Source organism: Meleagris gallopavo, chromosome 26 (assembly GCF_905368555.1).
Source record: "Meleagris gallopavo chromosome 26, MGAL_WU_HG_1.1, whole genome shotgun sequence".
NCBI classification, from domain to species: domain Eukaryota; kingdom Metazoa; phylum Chordata; class Aves; order Galliformes; family Phasianidae; genus Meleagris; species Meleagris gallopavo.
This window is the reverse complement of record NC_139429.1, coordinates 5,038,398-5,063,491: the sequence shown is the minus strand read 5'-3', so window position 1 is coordinate 5,063,491 and position 25,094 is coordinate 5,038,398. Positions and strand designations below refer to the sequence as shown.

General features: G+C 50.3%; 1 long non-coding RNA gene across 5 annotated transcripts in view; it reads left to right on the top strand.

The window, feature by feature from the left end:
• Positions 1-7,405: 7,405 nt before the first annotated feature.
• The window catches only part of LOC109371022 (uncharacterized), a 47,632-nt gene continuing 29,943 nt past the window's right edge, over positions 7,406-25,094 (top strand). Inside the window, exons 1-2 of one of the 5 annotated variants that reach the window (XR_014879667.1) lie at positions 7,406-18,696; positions 18,765-23,911. This is a non-coding gene — a long non-coding RNA (uncharacterized LOC109371022). Of the gene's footprint in view, positions 23,912-25,094 lie in introns of all 5 variants that reach the window. The other 4 variants (XR_014879669.1, XR_014879670.1, XR_014879668.1 and 1 more) reach the window with 4 other exon arrangements.

The following is a 25,094-nucleotide window of genomic DNA, read 5'->3' as shown; positions in this document are numbered from 1 at the left end:
GTGGGTTGCTGCAGGGTGGGCGCATGGCACTGTCTCTCCCAATCTGGGGGTCCCCACTGAGTAAAGGAATCCATGTGTGTGCTCAGCGTGGTTGTGCCTCGCCCTCCGCCAGAGGTGCGAGCAAAGCCACGTGTGCTGCTGTCTGCATGGATGGGCAATTCTGTGAGCCTAGCCCGGCCCATCAAGGAAACTTTCCTAGAAGCCACTCATCTCATTTGTTATTTTATAGGAGCAGAATGAATCTCTCGGAGTGTGAGTCAGATGGCGACATTGAGATAGGCACCAATGGGATAAATACAACTGCTCTGACAAGAGAAATTCAGTATTGTCGCTTCCAGAAAGAGATCTGAGCGAGAGAGAGATGTCTGTGTGTGCAGCGTGGACAGAAAGAGAGTGTGATTTGTGTTGGAGAGAAGGGAGGGAGACGGATGCAGATTCACATTTCATGCGGTATGAAATCACTCTTCCGTTTTGATTAAATGCAGAGCTCCTTTAAAACGAAAAAGCCAAAATATAACCTGCAGACACTCGGTCATGACACAGGAGATCTGAAAGCCTCGTTGAATGCTTTATTTCCTCCTCCTACCGCCCTCGCTGTGAAACAGAATAAGGGAGAGGAAGGGCTGAGGATGGGGAGGGAGGGGTGCTGGGGGTGGGCAGCCTCAAGGAGCCCCCGCATGGCACTGCGTCCCATAGGGTGGGATGGCATGCAGGAAGGTGGGGATGCAGTGCTGTGGGTGCATCCTCAGCTAGGTGTAGGGACAGGGACAGCAGTGTGATGAGCACCTGTGGAGCTGGCCTGAAAATTCCCAGGGCAGAGCCATGCGGTTATGTCAGCCAGTTTAACAGGGACGAGCTCACTCCCACTGTAAGAGGACAAGTCTGTTAATTAGCACAGAGCACAGTAACCCATGGCACAGTCACTGTGGTTAGCAAATATATCTATTTAAGGAGAGAAGTGCATACAGGGACCTCTGCACCAACATGCAGTGCTCCCAGCTGGGAGCACCATGCCCCCAGAGGAGCTCTGGGCAGCATGGGGGCTCTCTGCAAAATATTTCATATTTTTACCCCCAAATCACCCTCCCTCACTCTGTAATTGCTCTTCTCTCGAAGTCCGTTGTTTGGTAATTAAATCAAACAGCACAAGAGCAGAAGCACCTAGCGAGAGCTGATCTGGCACACTATCAAAACCTCAGAGCTGCCAATCATTTGGTTTTCATGCACAGTTTCAGGCACTGCTCGGCGCTGATGGTGAGCAGATTGTTTCAGCTCTCTGGTTTCTGCTCCCTCACCCACTGCCCGTTGCTCAGAGTGGGATGGGGGCACGGTGGGACCGCTCGGGCAGCCATAGATGGGAGCTCTGATGTGGTTCTATTTGAGGGAGCATCTGAGCGTGGAGCCAAGTGACAGGACCGAGGTCCCCGTGCTGGTGCCGGGTGCCCACGGGTCGTGGAGCTGGCAGGGGTTGTGCTTTGCTTGCCTGGGACGCCCTCCAAGCACCGTGCAGTCAGAGGGAATTTTCAGCCTGAGTGGTGATTTGGCTTCATCCTGCAGGCAGCAGAAGGTTCTGTGCAGTGCTGGGGGACTCCAGCAGCTTGGGCAGGAATTGTGTCCTTAGGAGAGGTGGCACCAATGCGGCTGTGCTGGTGGGCGGGCGCCGGAGCCAACGCAGGTCCTGGCACACCTGTGGGCAGACACAGAGCCTCCCATCACCCCTCCTCAGAACTGCAGCCACCAGTGGAGACCATGGCAGGTGATTTTGGGTATGCCCAAAGGCTGATACTTCAGAGCTACAGCTTGCCTTTTTTTGTTGTTGTTTTTTTTTTTGTTTTTTTTTTGGAGCAAGACCCATTGGAGAGTTCTTCCATACCCTGCAAAGGAAAATCTGTGCAGAACCCAACCTCCCGGGCACTGCTCTCCGCTCTGCCTCACAGGTGGGGGGCAGAAAGCAGGCAGCATGCTGTGGGGCAGAGCTTTGGGATTGCAAGGGGAAGGGGCCCATAGAGCATGAGAATGCCAAACCCAGCTCATCTTCCTTGGGCTTGGGGGCTTGGGTCTGCACGGAGCCAAGCGTCCCTCCCTCCGAGGGAGCTATTTATCTTGGGAGAAACAGAGGAATATTTTGTATCTTTGACAAAGCAGCACTTTACGGGCGCTTGACACTTTATTAACTAATCTCTGGTACTTGAGTAATTTATTATGTTTAAGCTGGTGCCATCAAGTCTCTCAGCAGTGTCCGTGTGCGCAGGGAAATAAATTAAAGACTGTCCAGAGCTACTTGGCTCATCGCTGTGATTGCTGGGCCAGCCTTATGGAGGGCTTAGGTGCTCTCCTCCCGCAAATTGGAAATTAGGAATTAATAAGGTGCCAGGGCTGTGAGCCCTGCTGGCTGCAGCTGGCGGAGAGGTGGTGGCTGGGCTGCACAGTGCTGTGGCCCCTATGGGCCCCCCAAGATGGGAGGGGGAAACCCAGTGCCCTGCCAGCGCTTCAAACATGTCAGTGGGATAATGTGGGTAATTACAGCCTGTCAGGCCACCATCAATCCCGGACAATATAATGGAAGAGCTGATATGGGACCTGATTAATAAAAAATTAAAGGAGATAATAAGTGCCAATCAACAGAGGTGCATGGAAAATAGTTCTTGTCAAACGGAGCTGATATCTTTTTGATTGCATTACAAGTTTGCTTGATAAAGGTAATAATGTTGACGTAGTGCACTGCACCTTGTGCAGGCGGTTGAGTCGGTGCTCAAAGAATTTGGATTACAGAGATAAAACGGCTTGAAGAACAGCTGGCAGATGTCAATGGGATTAAAAACAGGCTGGGGGCAGATGCTCCTCTGCAACCATCAGTGTGGTGGTGGTGTGGGGTGCATGGCTTCCGCTGGCACCCCCGCCCTACTGCTCCCTGGGTTGGCTATTCTGCTCAGCCTGAGGAGCAAAGCATCTGGTTATTGGGGCTAAAGCCTTCAGGAGCTGCAGGAGAGCAGGCGATGAGCTGCGGTGTGCAATGGGGTACAGCCGATCAAATCCTGGGGGCCCCTTGGTGCTGGAGCTGGGACTGCCATCATTGGAAGAAGTGTAAAGCCCTTCTGATAGCAGTAGTAGCAACAAAATGCAAGTGGTCCCATCCATCTGTTTCCATGGCAACTCGAAAGTGCTCACTTTGGGGTGGAGGGATCAGCCCTCACCTCTGTGTGTGTGTTAGCGGTGGGCCGAGGCGGTCCTTTCCTTCTCGTGGCTGACATGAATTCTCAGGCAGGCTCAGAGGATAATTAAAACATGTACCGTTTAACGAATGACAACAATTGAAACTTTAATTACTCGGCCTGCATCTGTGGTTATTTCTTTTTTTTCCTCTCCCCAAATTGCCCGACTCATGAAAGGAAGTAGAAGGAGTAGGGAAGGGGACCGAGGGCAAAACCTGATTATGTTTATTAAGCCAATACAAAAAGTCAGCACCGTAATAATAATTAAATTAATTATAAAAGCAATTTACTACTGAAAATGTGATTTGACAGCTTACAGGCTCTTGCACTGATCCAGCGGCCGTGGTTTAACGTAGGCAGGATGCAAACCCACCCAGGAGAAACAGCAGAGAATTGTGATGAGGTGTCAGGTTGGGAAACCAAAAATGCCCTGAGCTCAGTGCTGCTGTGGGGCTGGGCTGTGTGGGGCACTGCCATGCCTGGAACACAGACGTGGGTTAGCTGTGAGGAAGCAATCCTGTTGTCAGAGGGCGGTGAGGCGCTGGCACTGCTGCCCAGAGAGCTGTGGTGCCCCATCCCTGCAGGCACTCGAGGCCAGGTGGGATGGGGCCCTGGGCAGCCTGAGCTGGTGGGGGGCAGCCCTGCCCATGGCCGGGGGTGGCACTGGGTGGGCTTTGAGCTCCCCTCCAACCTGAGCCATTCTATAACTCTACGAAAATGGGCATCTCGAACAACTTATTCATGGAAAATAATTGTGTGAGGATGGCTCAGTGTTTATAACCTTTCTCATACCAGGCAGAAGGTGGTTTACAGCTTTGTTGAAAAATAAAAAAAATAATCTACAGGAAGATGAGAAAAGAGCTGGCTTAGAAGTGACAAGTGTTTGGCCTAAACTGCTGGATCCGGAGAGCTGTTCAAAGGAAGCAGATTGCTTTCAACCAGAAACAGTTTGATTGAAAACCTTGTTTTCCATAGGAGAAAAAAAAGTTTTGACAAAACACTTTCATACGAGGCTCTCTCCTCTCTTGCTACCAGCGATGAGTGCTGCCTCTGCGCCTGCCATCAGAGCACTTCTCTTATCAGTGCCTTGGCAAGGCTTTAATTTGGGAGATGTGTTTGTGGAGGGAGTGAGGGAGTGTCACAAAGGGGGTTCCCTCTTCCTCGGTGCCTTCCTGTGTCCAACTGCTGGGCTTGGTGCTGGAGTCCGGGACAACCACCCATGGCATTGCTCCCAGCTTCCCTCTGACTGCCATGCACTGTGTGGGTCCACGCCCTGCAGGCTGCTGGGCTGCGTTTTACAGTTTTTGCCTCCTCTTTTTTTTTTTTTCTAATGATGGAGGATGCTTTTGCCATGCAAACTAGGTCAGAACCTCAGCGAGGGGCTTTTCAAACACCCCGGGTTTTGAAGCTGGAAAAAAACAGTGCTTTTCTCCTCTCTCCCATCCCGCTCCCTTCTCCAAAGGCGCACTGATATCCAACCACTTTAAACCACCAGGTTTGAGCAGCAAATTATAAGTTAAATTATAAATAATGCCCAGCTTTCCCAGGGCTCTGCCTATTACGCGAGACTCGGAGCCGTTCCCCCAGCCTGTCTCTGCATCCAGGCCAATGCAGTCATTATGTCTACGGGGTGCCTGGCTGCATCGATCGCCTTGAAAAATGCATGAGCATCACTGAGCAGCGCCTGGAGCATGGGAACCTACAGCAGCTCAGAGGCAGCGAGGGGACCTGGGGCAGGAGCTGAGTTTCTGCAGGTTCCTCTCAGATCTGTGATGTAGGCACGCTGCACTTGTGTTGTTCTGTGCTTGCTGCTGGTGGCACGTGCAATCAGAGATCTAAAAAATGGGAAGGTCAGAGGAAGCTTTGGAGAGAGGATGCTGCTTGCAGCTCACACAGGGCTCAGGATCTCATTGAGGTTCAGAGCTTGTGGAGCTGCTTCTGCAGCTCACTGTGCATCACCCATGGGCTTGCATGTGGGTGTAATGGATGGGGAAGTGCAGGCTGGAAGGTCTCGGGGGCAGAGATGACAGCATGTGAGCCATCCGTCAGGTGCAAAGGCAAAGAAGTAACATTTCAGCTCAGTAATTTTTAATAATTTATGATTTTCTCTCGGTTCCCAGAGTGTTATTGCCTCTCTTAATATCATTTACAAATTACATGCGGTCCCATCAATTGTAGTAAAGGGAGGAAGTGTCTGGGAGATGCTCAAGAATCAAATGCTATAGAGAAGATGATAATTTATGAACCTGGGCAGGCTGCAGTGGTGCAGGGCCTGGGATGCTGCTCACACAGGCTGTCCCAGGGATGGGGTCACCGTGTAAAGGAGGGACATGAGGCTGCCACCAGGCAGGGCAGCTGTGTGCTCTCATTCCTCTATACCAACCTCCCTCCCCTGTCTCTATCTCTCTCAACCTTCTCCAGAGCTCAGGTACGTGAGCAGAGGTTGAGCATCATTAGCACAAGATGCAGGGTTGGCTCAGCCCTACACACTGAGGGCATTGGGTGGTGCAGAGTGGATGTAGTCCCTTGCGGGGGCTGTGTCTGGGGCTGCAGTGTAGGTCAGCATCCCCTGTTGGCAGAGACATCATCACCTGTTGCCTTGTCTCTCATAGTGAGTGTGCTGCTTCGCTGCTGTCGCCCAGCGGGGCTCGTTGCATGGGAACGAGTGCACACAAACCCAACTCTGCTGCTGCCAGCTCCGTCATTTGGCAGGGGAGAGGCTGAGCCCCTCCTACCCAACGCTGTTTTCTTGTTTGTCTTTTTTCTATCGTTCGTTTTTTCCTTCTTACTAGAAATAAAGAGCGAAAGAAAGGAAGAGAGTCAGCCCTTTTCCTACTCTTTTCCTCCTCCTCCTCATTAGCGCTGCATCCCAGGCAAGCTCAGGAAAGTGCAATTTCCTTTGTGTCACCAGTGGCACAGAAATCCTCTCCATGGCAACACGGCCGACGGCGGGCAGTGCTGGGCTCTGGGATGCCTGCAAGGCTCTGGGGGTGGCTGGGAGCAGGGGGGATCTGGGGACATGGAGGGGAGATGCTGTGTGGTTCAACAATCCAGGGCACTGCAGAACGCAGCATCCTTGGGGGGCTGCAATTGGGCGCTGGGCATCTTGCTGTTGGCAAAAGAAAGAATTTGTGGTGTCCCGCAAACTCTGAGCTGAGGTGTTTGTGGGGACAGCAGTTAGCCAGAGGATAGCTGGTCAGAGATCTGGATGCTTGGCTTGACCATGCCCACCAGCATGACACGGCCCTGGAAAAAGGGATATCCATCTGTCAGGATTGCAGTCATCGCTGGGGGAGTGAGAAGTGGACTCCTGGATGCAGCTGTGGGGCTGACCCAGGGCTGCTGTTGTGCGTTCATGCTGCCAGTGCTCCCACTGTGTTTCGCATGGGAGGAAACTCATAGCTTCCTCCTGGAGACTGCGCTGGGGAGGGGTGGAAATGATCCTCAGTGCAGCCTCCTACGGCATTCCTTAATTACCCTTCTCACAAGGTTCAGACACAAGCAAGTCTCTGCAAGCAAACAGCCCTTTGTTATCTAATAACTCACAGGGAACAGCGATTTGCATACAGCGAGAGGAACAGAAAGAAAAAAAAAAAGAAGCAGAGGAAAATGCCTCCCTGTGAACATCACAGAAGCATTTGATGGCAATAACTCACCCTGGCCAATCTCCCTGTCTGGAGTTCTCCCTGAGTATCTGGGACGAGTGGGACTTGCAGTTCTCTCTTCTTGAAGGCACTGCACTTGGCAGAGCCTTTTAACTAAATTGAATGTCTCTGTCCTGCAAAAATCTGCTTACATGCTGCCTTTCATGCCAGCGCACCTGGACATGCTGGTGATTGCACTACAGAAGAGAAAAGCCAGATGAAAAAGCTTATGAAATGTCAGTAGAAATGTAAGTGGTCAAGAGCTGGAGTGCCTGTTCAGCAGTGGTTTTCATCCCAGATTGAGAGGAGGGAGTGAATGATCAGGGCTCAGTGTTAAACGTGGGATTTGCGTTGGTTTGTAAAGTTGTAAAGCTCAGTGTGGCACTGCTGAGTGCTCTGTGGACATGGAGCCAGGGGGAGAAGAGGCATTGGGCTGGGGCTGAGCTCACGGACTCTGTCTGCAGAGAGGGGCTGGCATAGGATTATTGAATCATTAAATTTGGAAAAGACCTCTAAGATCATCCAGTCCAACCATCCACCTACCACTAATGTTGCACGCTAATTGTCCATCAGTGGCACATCTCCACGTTTCCTGAACACCTCCAGGGATGGTGACTCCACCACCTCCCTGGCAGCCTGTGCCAGTGCCCGACCACCCTTTCAGAAGAGTTTTCCCTAATATCCAACCTGAAGGCACGGAAGGGAAAGGTTTTGATTCAAGTGCATATGCTTCGGTTTCACTAAATGCACAGAGGGGATCGCTGGACTCAGTGGAAAGGGACTGTCTTATCTGCAATTGGATTATTTTTAAGTGAAAAGACAGTAGCAGCTGCTAAAATGCATTGACTTGTTGAAAACATATAGATTTGGATAGCAATGCCATAGAGCGCTATCACTTAGGTGTCTCAGCCCATCTGCGTAAAGTAACTATTGATTTTGGTTGATATGCATTGATTCCAAGAAAACTGCCCTGCTTTGAAAATGAACTTCCAGGAGTTTCAAGGGAATATGCAATGCGCCGTCTCTCTTGCAGGGCTACCTTGTTTTGTTAAACGTGTCTCGCGTGTTTGAAAAACAGAAGCAAAGCCAAACAAATAGCTCGGAGGGAATTAAAATGCATCGATTCTCAGGGTGGGAATAATGGCCTTCGTTAAAAGCTTTTGGAGACGTTAACATACATTGCTTTGAATAAAGATCTCCCTCTGGCCCGCTGCTCCTGCACCTGCTACCGTGACAATTATTTGGATGGGAAGGTGGGGAGCTGAAATGCAGCCGTGCTGCTTCGGGGGTCCCTGTGTGCAGAGCCAGGACTCCAGGAGCCAGGGAGAGAATGGGAGGCACTGGGAAGCCTTGTTCTGCATGTCCCCCTGCCCTGGGACAGGGACTGTCTGTCTGTCCCTCACGGTCTGTCTGGCTGCTTGTCTGGCTGTACCTTGTGATCTGTCTGGCAATCCCTCGTGATCTGTCCACCTGTCTGTCCAGCTGTCCCTCGTGGTCTGTCGGCCTGCCTGTCCGATTGTCCCTCATAGTCTGTCCGGCTGTCTCTTGCTGTGTCTGCCTGCTCATCGGTTGTTCCTTGTGGTCTGTCTGCCTGCCTGTCCGTTTGTCCCCCGCAGTCTGTCTGGCTGTCCCTACAGGTCTGTCTGCTTGCCTGTCTGGTTGTTCCTCAAGGTCTATCTGACTATTCGATTGTCCCTTGAGGTCTGTCCAACCGTCTGTTCAGCTGTCCCTTGTGGTCTGTCTGACAGTCTGTCTGGTTGTCTCTCATGGTCTGCCTGTCTGCCTCTCATTGTCTATCTAGCTGTCTGTCCAGCTGTCTATCTGGCTGTTCCTCACTGTCTGTCTGGCTGCCCCTTGCTGTGTGTTCAGCTGTCTGTCCGGCTGTCTGTCTGGCTGCCCCTCGCTGTCTGTCTGGCTGTCCCACTGGAGGTATCTTTTCCCTCGCAGTCATTTTAATTGGCAGGGGGCGGTGAGCGATCCGGCAGCAGGTCTCAGCCAGCCTGACCTAACAGAGCCTTGCCGCTTGGATCAACAGGCAGAGAGTCCATATGGGAGACCAAGCCCTAGTCCTTCCAGCAAGTCCTTACTGTTAATTAAAGGTATTAATTGGCATGCAGCCTGCTTATTTAAAGAGGCAGTGGCCTCTGCAGTGCCTGGTGGTAATTACAGATACACGGAGCTGCTCCTAAATAAGTGATACAGGTGGGAGGATGGGCAGGGGGTTCTGCTAGCCCCAGCTCAGGGGCTTCTGCCCCTTTGTGTGCTCCTGGGGAGGACGGATGTTTCTGGAACTGTGCTTGGAGGTGGGGAGCATCAGCATGAATGCATGGCTGGCACTGGATCCAGCAGTACCCTGGCTCTTTTGCACCATTCCAGCACTTCAAGCACCTGAGGAGATGCAAGAAGGAGGATTTTATTGTTGGCTACTCCCCTGCCAGAGCCTCCGCCCCAACTTGGTTAAAGTCTGTGCAGTTCAATTTCTGAACGTAGTCTGGGAGCAACATGAAAATTAGATCTAATAATGAATGATTACAACTTTCAAGTTAAGTCTAGTTGGTTGACTAATCAATTTGGTTAAGTGAAAATCCATAGCAAATGAGTCAGCCGCAGTACAACATTTCTCCATCCAATTTAAATTAAAATCACCAACCATAATAATTTCACAATTACTCTGTGAGGATGCACCAGGGACTTGCCCCTTGAGAAAGAAAATGTCAAGGACTGCAGGAGAGACACCAGGGGCACTGGGAGCGTGGGGATAGGGATGGATGCTCCAGCAGTGGGGATGCATTGTTGGGTCTCTAGGTGACACCGTAGCTCCTCAGCACCAAAGCATAGCACCTCCCATCCCCCATCCCTACATGCAACCCCCAGGGTTTTGGCCATTATTTATAGCGATGGAACAGGGCAGTGCGAGAGGGGAGCCTGGTCCTGTAGATCAATTTGTAATTTTTCTTTTTCGCTGTGGCAAGAGTGTGAGGGATGTGAGCATTAAATCCCCAGGAAAGTCGCCTCTGCAGCAGTCTTTAGTGGTCTGCATTATTTATTTGTGTACAGTTGTGCTACACACTGGGCCCTACCAAAATAAATAAATAAGACCAGGGCAAGCTGTGTCCGTAGCAGAGCAGATGCTTGGGGGTGGGCCTCGTCCTGCACACAGGTGGGCTGCAGGGAGGGGTCTGGGTGCACAGAACCAGTTCTGCTTTCTGCTGGGTCCTCTGCCCCTGTTGTTTACAGCAGGTAATTAATGACCTGTTCACCCAGAAAGCAGAGGGCAAGATGACTCTGGTGGTTTAATAATTCAGTGCTCTTACAGAACTCTGTGCTTGTGCAAAACACTCAGGTGCACACTGCAGAGCAGCTGGCCTGGAAGGCTTTGCAGAGGTTTCTGTGCGTGGCTGTTGTAGTGGAAATGCTAAGTCATGGCTTGAAGCAGGGATTGAGCACCTGGGGGGAAGGCAGGGCCAGCCCAGGGGAGCTCAGGTGCATGAATGCAATGCACCTGAGAAACCAGAAGGGGGTGGAGGCAGGATCCATCCCTTCCCAGACTTCATTTAAAGGTTGCCAGTGGAAGCAAGCATATCTTGCTGGAGCTCCCTGCGTACCTGAGGCCCTCTGAAGGTAAGCAGCTTCTTTCCTTTGTTTTTGTGCCTGTTGCATTTGAGTGACTCCTCACTTGCTGTAGCCTAGGACCTTGCTACTCCGCTGTCATTGCTGCACTTTCTATCAGGTTACAGACGTGGTGTGTGCAGCTCTGCTGTTGGCATGCTGCTGTGCATGCATGTCTGGTGTGGATGTTTGCAGCAAGGCCTGGTCTCAGTGCAGCCTCACACTGTGCTGCAGTGCTGACAGGCTCTGCTTTCCTTTCTCTGCCAAAAGTAGCAATCGGATGGACGCCGCTTGTATGACCCACACAGGACTTTGTGAGGGCTGCCCAAATAAATAATAAAGCGTTTCCTCGCTGTTGTGAAAGAGCTCCTGTGGGAAAAGCATTTTGATGCATTTTGATAAAAGGGTCAGGCCGTGGCCAGTGGGAGCCAAGAGACATTTATTTAATGCCGCCAACACAAAGGGCACTGAGAGCAACGCCTGCCCACTCCCTAGCTGACATTTCTGCTTCTCATTTCCTGCGTTCAGGATGTGGTGGTTGTGCTGGGGATGTGTGAGGGTCACTGCCTTGCAGCCACCCCACCAGGCTTTGTGCCTTCTGCCTGCATCTGTTGGAAGGGGAGGGAGACGTGTGGCCCACGGAACAGACGGAGCCGTGGATTATTTGGAGCCTCTTGTATTAACTTCACAAATGCTGCATGTCTGCAGGCTTTCAGTAGTTGAATTCCTGGGTAAATGGATAAAAAATACGTCCTGTGGGGACTAAAGGCTTTGGGGAATAACTTATGCAAATCCTCCAATCTGGAAGCAGGTGGTAACAAGTTTTCTGTGGTTTGCCTCATGGTGATAGTGGAAAACATACGGAGTTGGGTGGTGTGGGACAAAAGCCTCATGAGGATGAAATCATGAAACCTGCTTGGCCCTGGGCACCTGACCCTCCCTTGGGAGGGACGGAGGCCATGAGGACATGACAGCCGGGTACCTGGGAAGATGGGAACAGACAAGCTATGCATTGCTTGCTTTATTTGTTGAGTGACAGAGCTGAAAGTAGGCACCACCAGGTCTGTAGTTGGGTTGCTCTGACCCAGTCCCTCCAGACTGCTCATCTCTAGCATTGCAGAGCTCAACTCATGTGGGAGTTCTGGGGCTGCAGGGGAAGGAGCCCAAGCTCCAGGTCTCTCTTGGTGTGAAGCCTCAGGTTTTATTGGGCAGCAGGAGCCGAGGTGTTGAAAGATGCATTATGAATGCAAGGTGTAGGGAACAGAAATTATTAAACTCACAGATAGCAACAGAGCTTCCTTTGTGAGCGGTGGAGATGGGAAATTATGCTGAAGCAATGCATTGCAAATCACCCAATGAAAGGCAAAGAAGGGCCTTTTATCCTCCAGGCCCTGAAGTTTTTCCGGTATCTTTGTATGCAGAGGCATTCCTTCAGGGGAGAAAGAGAAGCCAGCAATTTTGTGGCTGATTGGCAGGCTGTCCAGTGCCAATAAAGATATTTGTTTTTTCATAGAAGTGCTCACAGACTGAAATCTCGCTCTTGCATTTTCCATTACAGAGGAAAATGAAACTTGGAATGCTTTCTCCATTAGTGCTGCTTAGCCTCGGAGTAATAGCAGTGCTTGAGCGACTTGAAAGGAGAAACACTGTGCTCCAGCACAGCAACCAGAGCAGACATGCTGTGTGGAGCATGCTTAAATCACCAGGGAGCAGGGTACCCCAGGAAGTTCACCATTATGGCTATTCTTTTATGTTCTGGATCACTGGGGTGAGGTGGGGAACCGGCATTGGGAGAAAGGAGGCTGAGGAAGGGTTGGCGAGCACCGAGCATCCCGAGGTGGCTTTAGTGACCCATTCCATGAAGAACCTGGATGGTAGCGATGCTGAGATGGATGTAGGCATCCCTGCTGGGTGGCACAGCCCAGAGATGTGGAGTGAGACCCCCTACTGGTCCCCGTCCCAGTACGTGTCCCTGGGTGCTGCCCACTCCCACCACACTCCATTCTATCACCCCACATGCGCAGATCCCCGGCAGAGAGGAGGAACATCTGTTAACACAAATGCCTTCCTAATTTCTCCTTAACTCTCACTCAGCATCTGTGCTGAACAAGCCCCGTTCAGCTTGTACCGTGTTTAATTCTGGAACGGATTCAAAAGCGCAGCGGAGCCGGGAGCAGAGAGGAGAGAGACGCTAAATCTTTAATGGTGTGCCGAGTCAGAACTTCTGCCGGGCTCCGTCCTAATCACACGGGGGAGAATAACCAGAGACAGAATTTCTTAATAACAAACACCTTTGCAGCAGCTCATTAAATCACTGCATTTCTGAGGCACAGCAGGACACTTGTGTGAATAAATAGTGCAATCTCCCAGTCTTGAAGTATTTTCACATCTGAGTTATTTCCCCTGCATATGATCAGCTCTGTGTTGTTTTTTTTGGTGGTTTTTTTTTTTTTGGCTCCCCATCTCCACCACGAACGGTTTTCGCTGATGAGCACAATTAACAAATGAGAGACAAAGCCGAAAAAAAAAACACATCTCCCCCCAGTTCTTTCTTTAATGTTTTAGAGTTGAACAAATAGCAGAGGAAAATGGAGTGAGGAGAGATTTCTGCTGATGATCTGAAGGCGCAGCTTTTTTTCTCCTGTTTACTGCCTGTCTTTGTAGACAACAAAATGCCAAATGAAAAAGAAAGAGAGAAAAAAGGGTGGCAAAATAAAAGGAGGAAGGAAAGAAAGACCCTCTTCAGGGTGTTTATCCAAGCAGCGTATTTGCTCATTTCCTATCCCAGCTCATGCATAACGCCAATGAGATGGAAAGAGCCTGTTTTGCTCGAGAGGTACCAACAAACTGGGAGACATGCCACACAATTGACTGCGGTGAAATAAATCGAGCAAAAGGTTCCCTTCCATCACCCTGGCTCTGCAGGGTTCACAGGAGGGGTGAACACATCCATCGCGCATGGCTGGGGCTGTGCTGTGGGTACTGAGCCTCCTGCTCAGCAGCACTGAAAACAGGGCAGAGCAAGTGTGTGTTTGTGGCTGAGGATGGCCAGGGCTGCAAGGAAATCAGGGCTGTGAGTAGAGTTTAATAGCACCATTGATTTGTGGTTATAAATGCTGCAATATATACATGTAGGGCAGAGGGTGTTTGAGGAATTTCTAGAAATTGAAGAGTTTCAGCAGTTTAATGGCAAAACCAGGCTGGGGGTTCCTTGGGCAGGGCTATGGGTACAAGGGGCAGGACTGGGGGTACTGCATGCTGGGCAGGGCTGTAATGTAGGGACTCTGCTGTGGAACAGAGGGCTCACTGCTGGCCTTCTCCTGCCTCCTCACCTCCACTTCCCAAGGCTTCCGGCCGCTGCTTTGTTGTATGATTTTATGGGAGGAGTTTTGTGTTATTATTATTTTTTTTTTTTTAAGAGAATGACCTTTTTTTCCCCCCTCTCATCTCTGAATGGCTGAGGTGAGGTAATGCATTGCAGATGTGAACTTGAGCAGAGCGATGCCATAAAGCCAGCAATAGTGCTTATTCAGTAGTTCAGCTATATGAAGAACTCAGATAATGGCATCAGAAAACTCGTGGCCCTGCAGCACTCCATCACGCATGCTGTCCTGGCTGCCTGCCCTCTACCAACTCAGTTATTTGGGAGAAGGCAGTCAGGTCTCCAGGTGGGCACCTTGCAGCTGGTGTTCCAGGAGCTATCCTCGTTTGGGGAGGCCAAGGCCTATATCATGCAGCTCATCATTTGGGGGACTCGGACCCCCAGCATCAAAAAACCGAGAGGTTTATCTCCTTCCCCCTCCTGCTTTCATTTAAGAAGCATCATGCCCATCCATGCCCCCTATTTTGTTTGCTCTCTGGCTTGCTTTCCTTTTCATAAGGTGGGAAAAACTGCCAATTCACAAGGAGAAATGTTGTCCCAGTGATGTGCTGCAGTGCTGAGGATGAAGCAGCTCAGGACCCACCTCTGGTTGACACCCCATCCCATGCACTTCACGGGGACATTGCTGCACGCTGACATCCTTAATTTATACCTGTCCACGTGACACTTCATACGAAGCGTTTTCCAGCATGGTCTAATTACAAGGTAAATAAATGGTCCCTCCCTTATACTTAATTCGCTAGGTAGCTTTATTGCCAACAGGAGAGAGATGGCACAGAAGGATATTACATACAGTGCTGCTAGTAATTATTTTTATTACTTCACACTAGTTTTATTGTGGTAGTAGGGGGAGTTTTGAGTTGTCGCTTTCTGCTTGGTGTAGTTAATGTTCTCTGAGACAGTCTGGCATGGCTGAGCAGGGTCAGGTCCATAGGCTGTGCTGAGAATCTCCAGGAGAACTCTGAAATGGGAGAGCACCTGCTGATTATTCCCCTGCTGCTGGGCCAGGGCTTTTCCTTTTTCTGTAAAACCTTGGTGGAGAGGCTGACATTTGCAGGATTTTGGAGGAAATGGGTACTGCTGGAGATGTGTATGTGAGTGCTGATGGATAACAGCCTCAGTCAGGTGGGGCAAGGACCCAGCTCTTGCTCCAAGCATAAGACAGGTTTTTGCTTTTGGATTTATTTCACTTCCTTCTATTGAGCAAAAATAACTATTTTAACAGCAAACTGCTTGTGTAAGCAAAGAAATCCTCTGTGCTCTGAAGAATATTAAGGTGTATAAACGTCTGTGTGAAAGATGATGAATTCCTGTAGTCTTCTCTAGTGAATTTTGCTTCTGTAAATCTCTTCTCTTTGCTTGTGCTAATTGGTCATAGCATTAATTAATCTGATTTCATTATATTCTCTTCAATTTGTCAAGATACCGTTTCTTTATTGGGCAAAGAAACACTTTAGAGGATTGTCACAATTGGAATAATCCCCCCCGTTCTTTAAAGTTACCAAGAGAAGTCGTTATCAATTAAGCTAATTTGCATACGCATTAGTGTAATCGTTTTAGTTTAGCCAAATTTGCGAAAATTTACATAGCAAATTGACCTTCCACATTTTCACTTAAACATATAAAGCGCAAGAGAGAATTGCGTTGGCATTGATAATGAAATGGAGATTATTTTGCATGGTTCTCTTACTAAAAGAGCCCTAATTAGACCAAGTAATTTTTTATTTCATCCGTAATTGCAAAACAAATAAGCTCTTTGGCAGCTTCTTCCCTTTCCCTTTGCCCATGTCACGTGGAGGGGGAGCGCTAATAGGAAAGTCGTGTTCTCATTAAGCCACATCTGATGGCTGTGCTGTTCCGTCAGAGGTCCTTTAGTTTCTTCCAGGTATTCTGCTTGAGCTGTTCGAGTTGCCTGGATCACCTATTAGTAGACAGCTCCCTCAGTCTGGTCTGCTGAAGTAACACGAAAAAAGGAAAAAGAGAAATAGTGCTGCACGTATAAAGCAGCGCAGCCATGAGAACAGGCAGCGTCTCCCTTCCCACGTGGGGGAATTACAGCAGAAAGAATTCGAGGCCATGAAACATAATGGTGGGGAGTGCTAAAAGTGCCTCCACTGGGGTACCTGGGCTGTCACCAAGTCCATTGCCATGTGCAGAGGGATTCTTGCTAGGTGTGGAGGCATACAGGGAGCAGAGCTGTGGATTGGGTGGGCATGCGGTGCTGACACCGGGATGGCTAAGCAGCTCCTCCAGGTATGGAAGCAAAGCAGAAATGGCGTTTCTGAACGTGCCTGCTGTGACTGTGACGTGAGCTGTGACTCAGTGTGATGCAGGAGCACCGTTAGAATTAAGGAAATGTTAATGCATGCAGCCAATGTGTGTAGCTGCAGAGGGAGGCTATGAGCTGCAGCGGGGTGGAGGTGTGCAGGGGACCCTGCTGGTGCCTGGGGGTCTGGGCAGTGCCTTGGCTCCATGCTTCCCATCCCACCCCACCTCCAGCAGCCTCTGCTACAACCCAGCAAAGGTATTTGCATTTCCTCCCTGCCTGTCCCCACCTCGCCCACATGCAGAGGGCAGCGCCAGGTGGAAAATCGTCCTCTCGGGTTGTTAACTGAGCTGAGTGCTTCCCCCCACCACCATATTTTTTTGGCCTTGAGTGTTTTTAACGGCAGCCTTCATGGTTTGATGGAGGATTTTACACTAATGCAAGGCATTACCTAGTTAATTTGGCCAGAATAGAGTGTAATTTTGCACGGTCAAAGTCATTGCTACTTGAGCTAAAAGTTCCATTACAGTGCACTGCCCACCTAGCTATTTCAGAGCACGCAGAGATAAGTAGCATTTTATTAATGGGTGTCCTCGGGAGCTTATTTAAAGGATGGCTCCTTGTCTGCATTGGAGATGAATATGGGAAGGAGCCAAGGCAGTGAGGGACGCTGGCAGCTGCCATGGATTTGCCACCCCTCTCAGTATGGTGATACTCTGTCCGACTCCTGGAGCATCGTGCCTGCAGGCTGCTCTGGATGCCTGGTCCCAGGCAGGGATCTGGTTGCGTGAGGACATTATTATGCCAAGCACTGTGTAAACACAGAACAAAAATTTGGCTCCTTCGCTTATAAATAATACATGATCCTCTTTGATCACTTGTGTTGGCTGAGGGCTCCCCAGCCTCTCCTCAAGTTGGGACTTGGAATGAGCAGTGCTATGGTACTCATTGCCCTTTCCCTACAGGGGGCCTGAAACAGTGAGATGAGCAGAGTGCAACGCTGGCAAAGCCACCTGCTACCCTGCCCTTGTCAGCATCCCCTTGGGATGCTGTGAAACCCCCTCCTGGCTCAGATGGGCTGTGGTAGGCGATGGAGCAGCCCAATGGCCATCACAGCCTCCAAATTGCTGCAAGACTGTTGTTTTTCTTCTGACTCTTGTGCCCTCGCTAAGCCCAGCGCCAAGTGGCTGCCTGCTCCCTCCTCATGCCCCTCTGCACCTCCTTGTGGCTACTGCTCATGAGCTAAATCCCTTCAATGTGGTGGTTTGTTTGTTTTTGAAATTCTTCTCTATTCTCTCCCACCATCCAGCTGCAAAGCACACACACCCCAAGCAAACCAACCTTGCACAAATTATCCCGATTCCTGCCTCGCGAGCAGAGACAGCTGTGACTGATTCCAGCAAAACACCTTGCGTCTGGTTCTACAAAGCCCGAGCTAATCCACACGTCCAACCAAAGCGGGTCCTTCCTCATCACATGCTTGTGCTGCCAGAGCAGGGGACGTGGATAATACTTTGGAGCCACTACAAACGCTTCGGAAAAGACTCTGCCATGGTAGCAAACAGCTGGTGTAGCTAATCCATTTTCCAAGCACATTTGCAAGATACATAATTAAGAGTTCTGTTGAGGGGCGAAGCAAAGCAAACCATTAGATTTATAATATTATGGGTAGTGTAATACTCACCCAGGATCTCCCTTTCCTGCAAAAGACACTAAGGCGATCCTTAGGAAATGTCCCTGGGATTTCCTGATGATGCCTACATGACATTAAATTTGTGTAAGTATTTCCAATTCCATTTGCCATATAATTAAGCACCATGAAGGATCCCATAGATTTTTTTTTTTTTTGGACTTGTTAACTGCTGGATCAATCCAGATAATATTTCTTTAAGTTCTCTCTTCTGATTTCTGTTGTCTCTCAGGCACAAACTGGGATGGTTTGAGGAAGAGGATGAGCAAGTTCCTTCAGCCTCATCATGGCAGCACGAGCGTGTTGACAAGCTACGTGTGTTTCACCTGCTATTAACTTGCTGCTCAATGACAAGCGACTGTTTCTTCCAGAGCAAACGAATGTTGTCCAGGTTGAAATTAGCCTGGTTGTGGCCCCTGTCCAAAGCAATGTTTGTGTTTATACGTCTCTGAGTTTAGGGCAGCTGTTGCAATGTGGCACTGTGGATTGGGTCTGCAAAGGGAGGCTGCATGAGGGAAGAGCAGGTGTGAAATACCCATTTTTGCTTTATAAAAATTTCCCTGTGGTCTCTACTTTGTCTGTAAGACCCACCTAGCACCTCCCAGTGAGGTCTACTGGGAATCCCCTCATGGCAGGGGGAGAGAGTTGGTTTGAGTGGGGGGGAAAAGTCCCTGATCATCACAGGGGAGTTGGACTAAATGACCCTTAAGGGCCCCTTCCAGCTCAAATGATTCTATGGTTCTGTGAAATGAGAGGTGCCCATGGCTCTGTGCCCTTAGGGTGCAGCAGAAAAGAGAAGTGAAGCCACAGCGATGCATCCCAGACTCCATCCCCGCGCTTTTGCTACTGGAGGAGGATATGCAGACGCTGCTGCCCTGCAGCGTGGTCTGGAGGTGTGCTCAAGCTCCCAACCACCCTGAGTCTTGCTCTACACCTACTCTGACTCTGTGCTTTCATGCAGGTTCTGCAGCTCCGTGTGTTTCTCGCCGTGTTTCCATCCTGTCGAGCACTCAGAGCCTGCCCTGCACGCATTTCGGAAGCGAAGGACTTTCCTAATTACAGTGCGAACAATCCGAGGTGGGCTCCTGTCTGTCTAACTGTCAGGGAGAATAAGTCAGCGGTGAGTCAGAAGCAGAGATGTGGAAATGATGCGGGAGAAAGGGAATAGTCTGTGCTGGGCTTAATCACAGGGGCCAGGTGCTTTACATTTCTTCCAACAAAACTCTGTTTGCTGCGGGTGCCTGAGGCTAGCTGAGGCGGGCAGCGTAGCCGGGGCTCATCAGGCTCACTTGCCTCCTGGGCACTGTCTTTCACTTGGTTGGGCATTGGCATCTTGCACCCATCGCATCGCACCCACTCCTTGTTCTGTGTGCGCTCCCAGAGCGGCCAAGGTGCACCATGCAGCCTTCCCTTGGAAGCTGTTTGCTCTGTCATTATTATTATTATTTTATTATTCTTTATTACTATCAGCACTAATGCAAGCCCTTTGCCTACAGAAAAGATTTTTTTTTTTTATTTTTTCTTCTGGAGGGATCCAGGAATTCTCCACTTACCTATGTCGTATTTATTACGCCTGGTTAAAGATCATTAAAGCCTTTGTTAGCAGAGCTGACTGACAAGGAGAGTGGATTAATATTAGAACACCCTGTCAAAAGTGGTGAAAAGGCTGGATTGATTTTATGGGAAGTTTAGTCAGAGTTGTGTGTAAAGCCCTTGGGGGGTTACACTGCAGTGAATCAATCTCCTATATTAGCAACTCCCTCTGGGAATAGTCGACTTCAGTGTTTATTACAGCCGAGGCTGCATATAATAGGGATGGCAGCCACTCGCCTCCCTCTCTCCTTTCTCATAATTTGCTGCTTGCAATTGCAGCCACACAGAGGAGCACCTGAGATAAACAAAGGTGCTGGGCTCTGTGTAGCAGCAGAGCAGTGGGGGGGGGATGAGATGAGTGTCTGCCACCAGCCCCGTCCTGCTGCACCCACCCTGTGCTCTGCCTGGGGACCTGCTGAGAGCTCCTTTGTGGTGGCAGTTTTCATCCCAGTGCCCCGGTAACAAAAAGAATACACACAGGACAATACCGGCGAGAGCTTCTGCAAACATCAATTAACAGAACCCCACACCGTGTGGGTAAGGAGGGTTTTGGCAACCCTGGAACAGAGGCACGTGGTTGAAAGAGATGTGAACCATGCGCCCGTGCACTTGTGGATCTAATTGCATTCAATCACCTCTGGATCTAAAGCAGCACTGGGCAGCAGGGATGCTGTGGGCCAGGAGGGGCTGTGCACCCCAATGCACAGCTCATGGCACTGCAGTGATGGCATTCCCACAGCTGATGGCTCCCAGCCTTTGCCACAGCAGCTGCTTGATGGAAACCATCAGCACTTTTTGGAGAGACCAATGCAGCAGAGGCAGCTCCTGCAGTCTGCAGCCTGCTGGTGGTTCCTCCAGCTGTGCCTGCATCCTTTTGTGCCCTGCCCAACAAGCCAGATAATTTTCATTCCTCCTCTTCCACTGTCACTTACTTCACTTTTTATCTGCACAACAGCAATTCTTTTCTGCTCCCCCCCATCCTCTTCTCTCACTAATGCTCTTCGCTTTCAAATGCTAATAATCTGCACCACTAAAAGGCTTAGAAGTGGTTCTAGATTGTTTGATCTTTGGCCTGTGATCTACTTTCATCTTCCAGCTTTCAAATGTTACTTTGGATTTACTTTAACCTATTAACATGCTTGGTATTCACAGGCATGCACTTTTGGTGTGTTTTGCATCAGATCCACCCAAATTCAAACGAGCAGGGGAAGTTACTCTTCTGGACACCAACTTTTCACAGTGACTGTTTGCCACAGGCACAGTGAGGGTTTTCCTCTCCCGTTTCCATGTTCCCTGGGGATGCTGAGGATGGGGATGTGATGTTCCCCATTGCGAGGGGACAGCGGTGGCCTTGGACCTGCAGCCACCAGCCCAGCACCCAGCAGGGGATGTGGTGTAGGGGATCGCCGTCCTCCTTTATCGTGGCACCTCTGGAGAGAATGGCTTTGAAAGCGCTGCTTTGTTCAGCAGCTCCTCTGGACTGACTGGTCCTCAGTCAGCGTTGGATGTCTGAGTAGAGACATCAGAGCCTTCCTGAAGCTGTTATAACTTAATCTGGCAGGCCAGCCTGCTCTGGCACCTCTTGCCAAGAGAGGAAGCCAGAGCACTAGATGATTTTCAGACATTAGTGACTGCCATAAATCAGAAAGCAGAAGTTATCGAGTGCTCTGCTAATGGACATTTCCTTCCAGAGTATCCCCTCTCGGGCTTTGCAGGGGCACAGAGGCTGCTCTCAGTGGGGGAAGCCAAGGGAGCTGTGCCAAGGTTGGGAAATGTGCTGAGGAAAGAAGCTGCAAGGTGAGCACCAGGCCTCAAATCTGCTGCTGCTGCTGCTTCTCTCTGTGGGGGCCCAGACCCCCCCACCAGCCCCATATGGATAGCCATGCTTTGAGAGCTGTGCAAATCCCAAGCCATCAAAGAGAAGGCATCATTGGAGGCCAACTTGCTAATGACTTAAAATGCAGAAGGGAGATTTTAGCCAAGCTGAGCGCTGGGCAGGTTTAAACTGCGTGGAAGTAGTGGATGTTTTGGTGCTGAGATGGCACTGCTCCGTGCTGTGCTTCCTGGCTCCTTGGGAAGGGGCAGAGCCCCGAGCCCTTTGCCTTCAATGCCGATTCCCAATCAAGGCGATGCACTCCTCGAGGAGCAGCAGACTGTTTAATATTTAAACCCGAACAGCCCAGGCAAAGCTGCTTTTCTTTTTTATTTATTCTTTTAATTAAATGCCAATTAGAAAGGAAGAGAGGGGGGGGAGAAAAAAAGGCATTAAACACTTAAATACACACTACACCCAGGTTGCTCAAAGTTGTTATGAGCTAATTAGCTACTTAAGTGATCATTTGAAATTCTATATCAAACAATTCATAATCTGCCCCAAAACCGAAGGCTCAATGAGCATCGAGGGGCAGTGCCTGCCCTATGGCTGCTACCTGTGGGATTGGAGTTCCCACCTGCACGTTCATGGGATCTTTGTGCAGATGGGGCTGGGCAAGAAGCAGAGTTTTCTGCCCAGAGCTGCAACCTGAACAAGGTCACTGTGAGGAGTTCTGTTGGTGCTTTTTCTCTTGTCTCCATGTTTGGAGGTTGCAAGTTCCTTGCTGCATGGCCCTTCTGATTCTCCTGGCTTCAAAGTACTATTATCTGCAGCCTCTATGATCTGAAGGTGTTCAAGGACCTTGTAGATGGGACACTGAGGGACATGGGATGGTGGGGGTGGGTGGATGACTTGCTGATCTTAGAGGTCTTTTCCAGCCTTAATGATTCTACAACAAGCTGGTGCTATACAACTCATGTCATTTCAACCCTAAATGAGTTCCGGGGGAAGCATGATGGTGAAATTCCCCACTCACCAAGAAAGGGTTTCAGCCCTTCTGCGCACATTATCAGGGCTGGAAAATCTTCCTCCACATTTCCTTCTGTGGAAAGTGCTGCCCCATTGATTAAACCCTGTGCATGTGTCTATCTACATCCAACTGAACCCTGCACATCTGCCCCCAGCACCACTCTGTGAGCTCAGGGTTATGAGGGCAGACTGGGGAGCCCCATCCATAACCCATAACACCGCCGCGCCTAACGAACAATGCATTAATTAGAGGCAGCAATTCAACCTCCACCGTAATCAATTCCAGCAGCGCCTGCTCTGCCTGCACATCCGACAGCCTCTTCCACTCCCCTCTGCAAGATTTATTAATTATCAATGCTGGCTCCGGCGTGGCATGCAGAGGAGAGCAGGAGCGAGGAGGTGGTATCGGCGGCGGAGATCTGAGAGACGTCTGAAGGGGATTGGCATGTGCAGGAGACAGCCTGCCTCCTGGGGACTCGCCCGGTGATCTTTTTTTCCTCCCTTCCTCCTGCTTTTCTTTTAATTAGTGGAGTTGGTGCGATGCTCTGCTTGGACAGCAGAGAGGAGGGTGCGCGGCAGCAGGCAGGGGCTGGTGGGTGTGTGCAGCATCCCCTGCTCCCTGTATCCCATCCCCTCACCCAGGGCAATGCTTCATGCCTGGGGCAGGCCCAAACCCGCTGCCCCAGAAGCTGGCTCTTTGCAGACCCTCCCCATCCACCCGTAAACTGCAGCCCTGCCAACTAGTAAGCTCTGGTCTTTCCATCTATGGGTGAAGTGTAGTGATTTCCAAGCCTGCCAGCAGATGCCAATGGATGACCTTGTGATTTTATTGATCTCTTCTTTCCCACTGGTGCTGGGGAAGCCATGTTTCCAAGCCTGCCAGTGGCAGCTGGAGGAGGCGGGTTGGTGTGGGATTGGAGGGCTGGGGGCAGCTCTGCCCTTCAGGCTCGTAGCCCATACTGTACCCCAAGCTTTTTTTTTTCTTTTAATACTATTAGAAAAAATACAAAAGCAGTTATTTTTATGCCCTTTTATGCCCCCCCTGTGCTCTCCTGCCTGCTGTGTGCAGGAGACACTGGGGGTTGCTCCCCTGGGCTGGCTCAGCACAGCACACAGTGCCAGCACCAGCAGCCGTGGGCACAGCGTTGTACTGGCATCTGCATGAGAGCTAATAAGGAAACATCATTTCAAACTTCAGCCCTCATTTGCCGGCTACAAAACAGCAAAACAAAGTGAGTGAGAGAGCGTGAAGGGGGAGTATGTTCTAAATGTGCCTGGGAGGATTCAAAGACACTTTAAAGTGGGGATGTGGTCTGGGGAAGAGTCTATTTTCAATGCAGATTTGTTTTTGTTTGAATTAGCTGATGCTTATTTTAAGCTCCTGTGGCACGTTGTCATCTCCGGATTGCTTGTTTTCCTGTGCCAAAGTCAACCTTAATTTTTTTCCCTCCTTTCAAGAGGAACCCATGATTTTCCCTCTGTTGCACAGTGCATCAGATGGGCAGGACAGACCCAGCTTCTCTAAGCAATGCTGACAAGATTACCTACTGATTGCTGGAGTAAAATGTTGCATTTCAACTAAAGCTGGGGCAGATGGCGGAGGAAAGCGCTGGAAACTTGTCACTAATTTCTAGTGAAGGACAAACCTCTCGAGGATCGCGGGTTCACTCTGGGTAAGCTGGAGAAGTTTGGCTGTGTTGCTAATGCTCATCCCATGCATCTGCATTGGGGAACATCCCTACTCCCTCCACCCCAAATTGTGCCTTGATATGGGGGGATGGAGATGCCTGGGCCCCCTGCAGCTGGCCTTGGCAACTCACCTCCAGCAGGTTTGCCTTCAGCAAGGGGTAAACGCTGCCTTCACGTCTGCACAAAAGGAGCCAGAGGATTTAAGTGCAGCATGGGCAACCCCCAGGGATATCCTGTGTAGCATGGGAACGCTTCTCTTTCTTCTTTTATCAGGAGACTAGGAATGGAACACTTGTGACAGAGCAGCAACAGGTACTGCTTATCCCTGGGGGGCTCAGTGCCTTCCCGGGGAAGAACAAACATGATGGAAAGAGGGCTGCAAGCACGGGTCTGGCTGTGATGCTGCAAGGAGAACACAAGCAAAGCAAGGAGTTCCCAAGTGTATGGGTGTGAGGTGTGTGCCACCAGCCCCACTTAGCAGAGATGGACCTGGGAGAGCCATCTGCCTCTGTGGGGAGCAGCAACAGGGCTGACACCAGTCATACTGCTGGTTGGAGTTTGGGAATTGCACCTCATCCCCTCCCCAGGAGCCGGTGGCAGTGTGGCACTGACTTGGGCTGCGCACATGTGGGCTGAAATCAGACAGCCGACAGAATTCAGTCCGAAAGATCAGATATTAGCTAATGAGCTAATTAGTTTCTTATCAGCAGCTAATGGCCAGGAACTTTGCTGGCATCTGTCACCATCGCTGGCGGGTGGGGCAGATGCTGAGGATGTGGGACCAAAGCAGAGCTACCAACACGGCATCCTAGAGCTGCCCCACGCTGTGGGTCCCTCTGCTTTTGTTTTTGTGCTCTGCGCCGGTGCCTTTGAAGATGGGCGCGCCATCAATTATTTAGTGCAATAAATAAAGCTCTTGACCTTTCCTTGAGCTTGCCCCAAGACGCTCCTGCTCCTACACTGGGGCTGCTCGCTGGTGTCATTACTTAGGCTGTGCCGTTTCTCATCGTGCTTTCATCCTGCCCTGTTTTCTCTACATTAATCACCACAGAAAAGGTCTAGGGTGCACGAGAAGCCCCCAGGGTGCCAAACCCGTGCACCCCTGGCTCTGCTCAGCCCCCAGAACCCTCTTGGCCACCAGCGAGATGCCTGTTGGTCTCTGGCTGC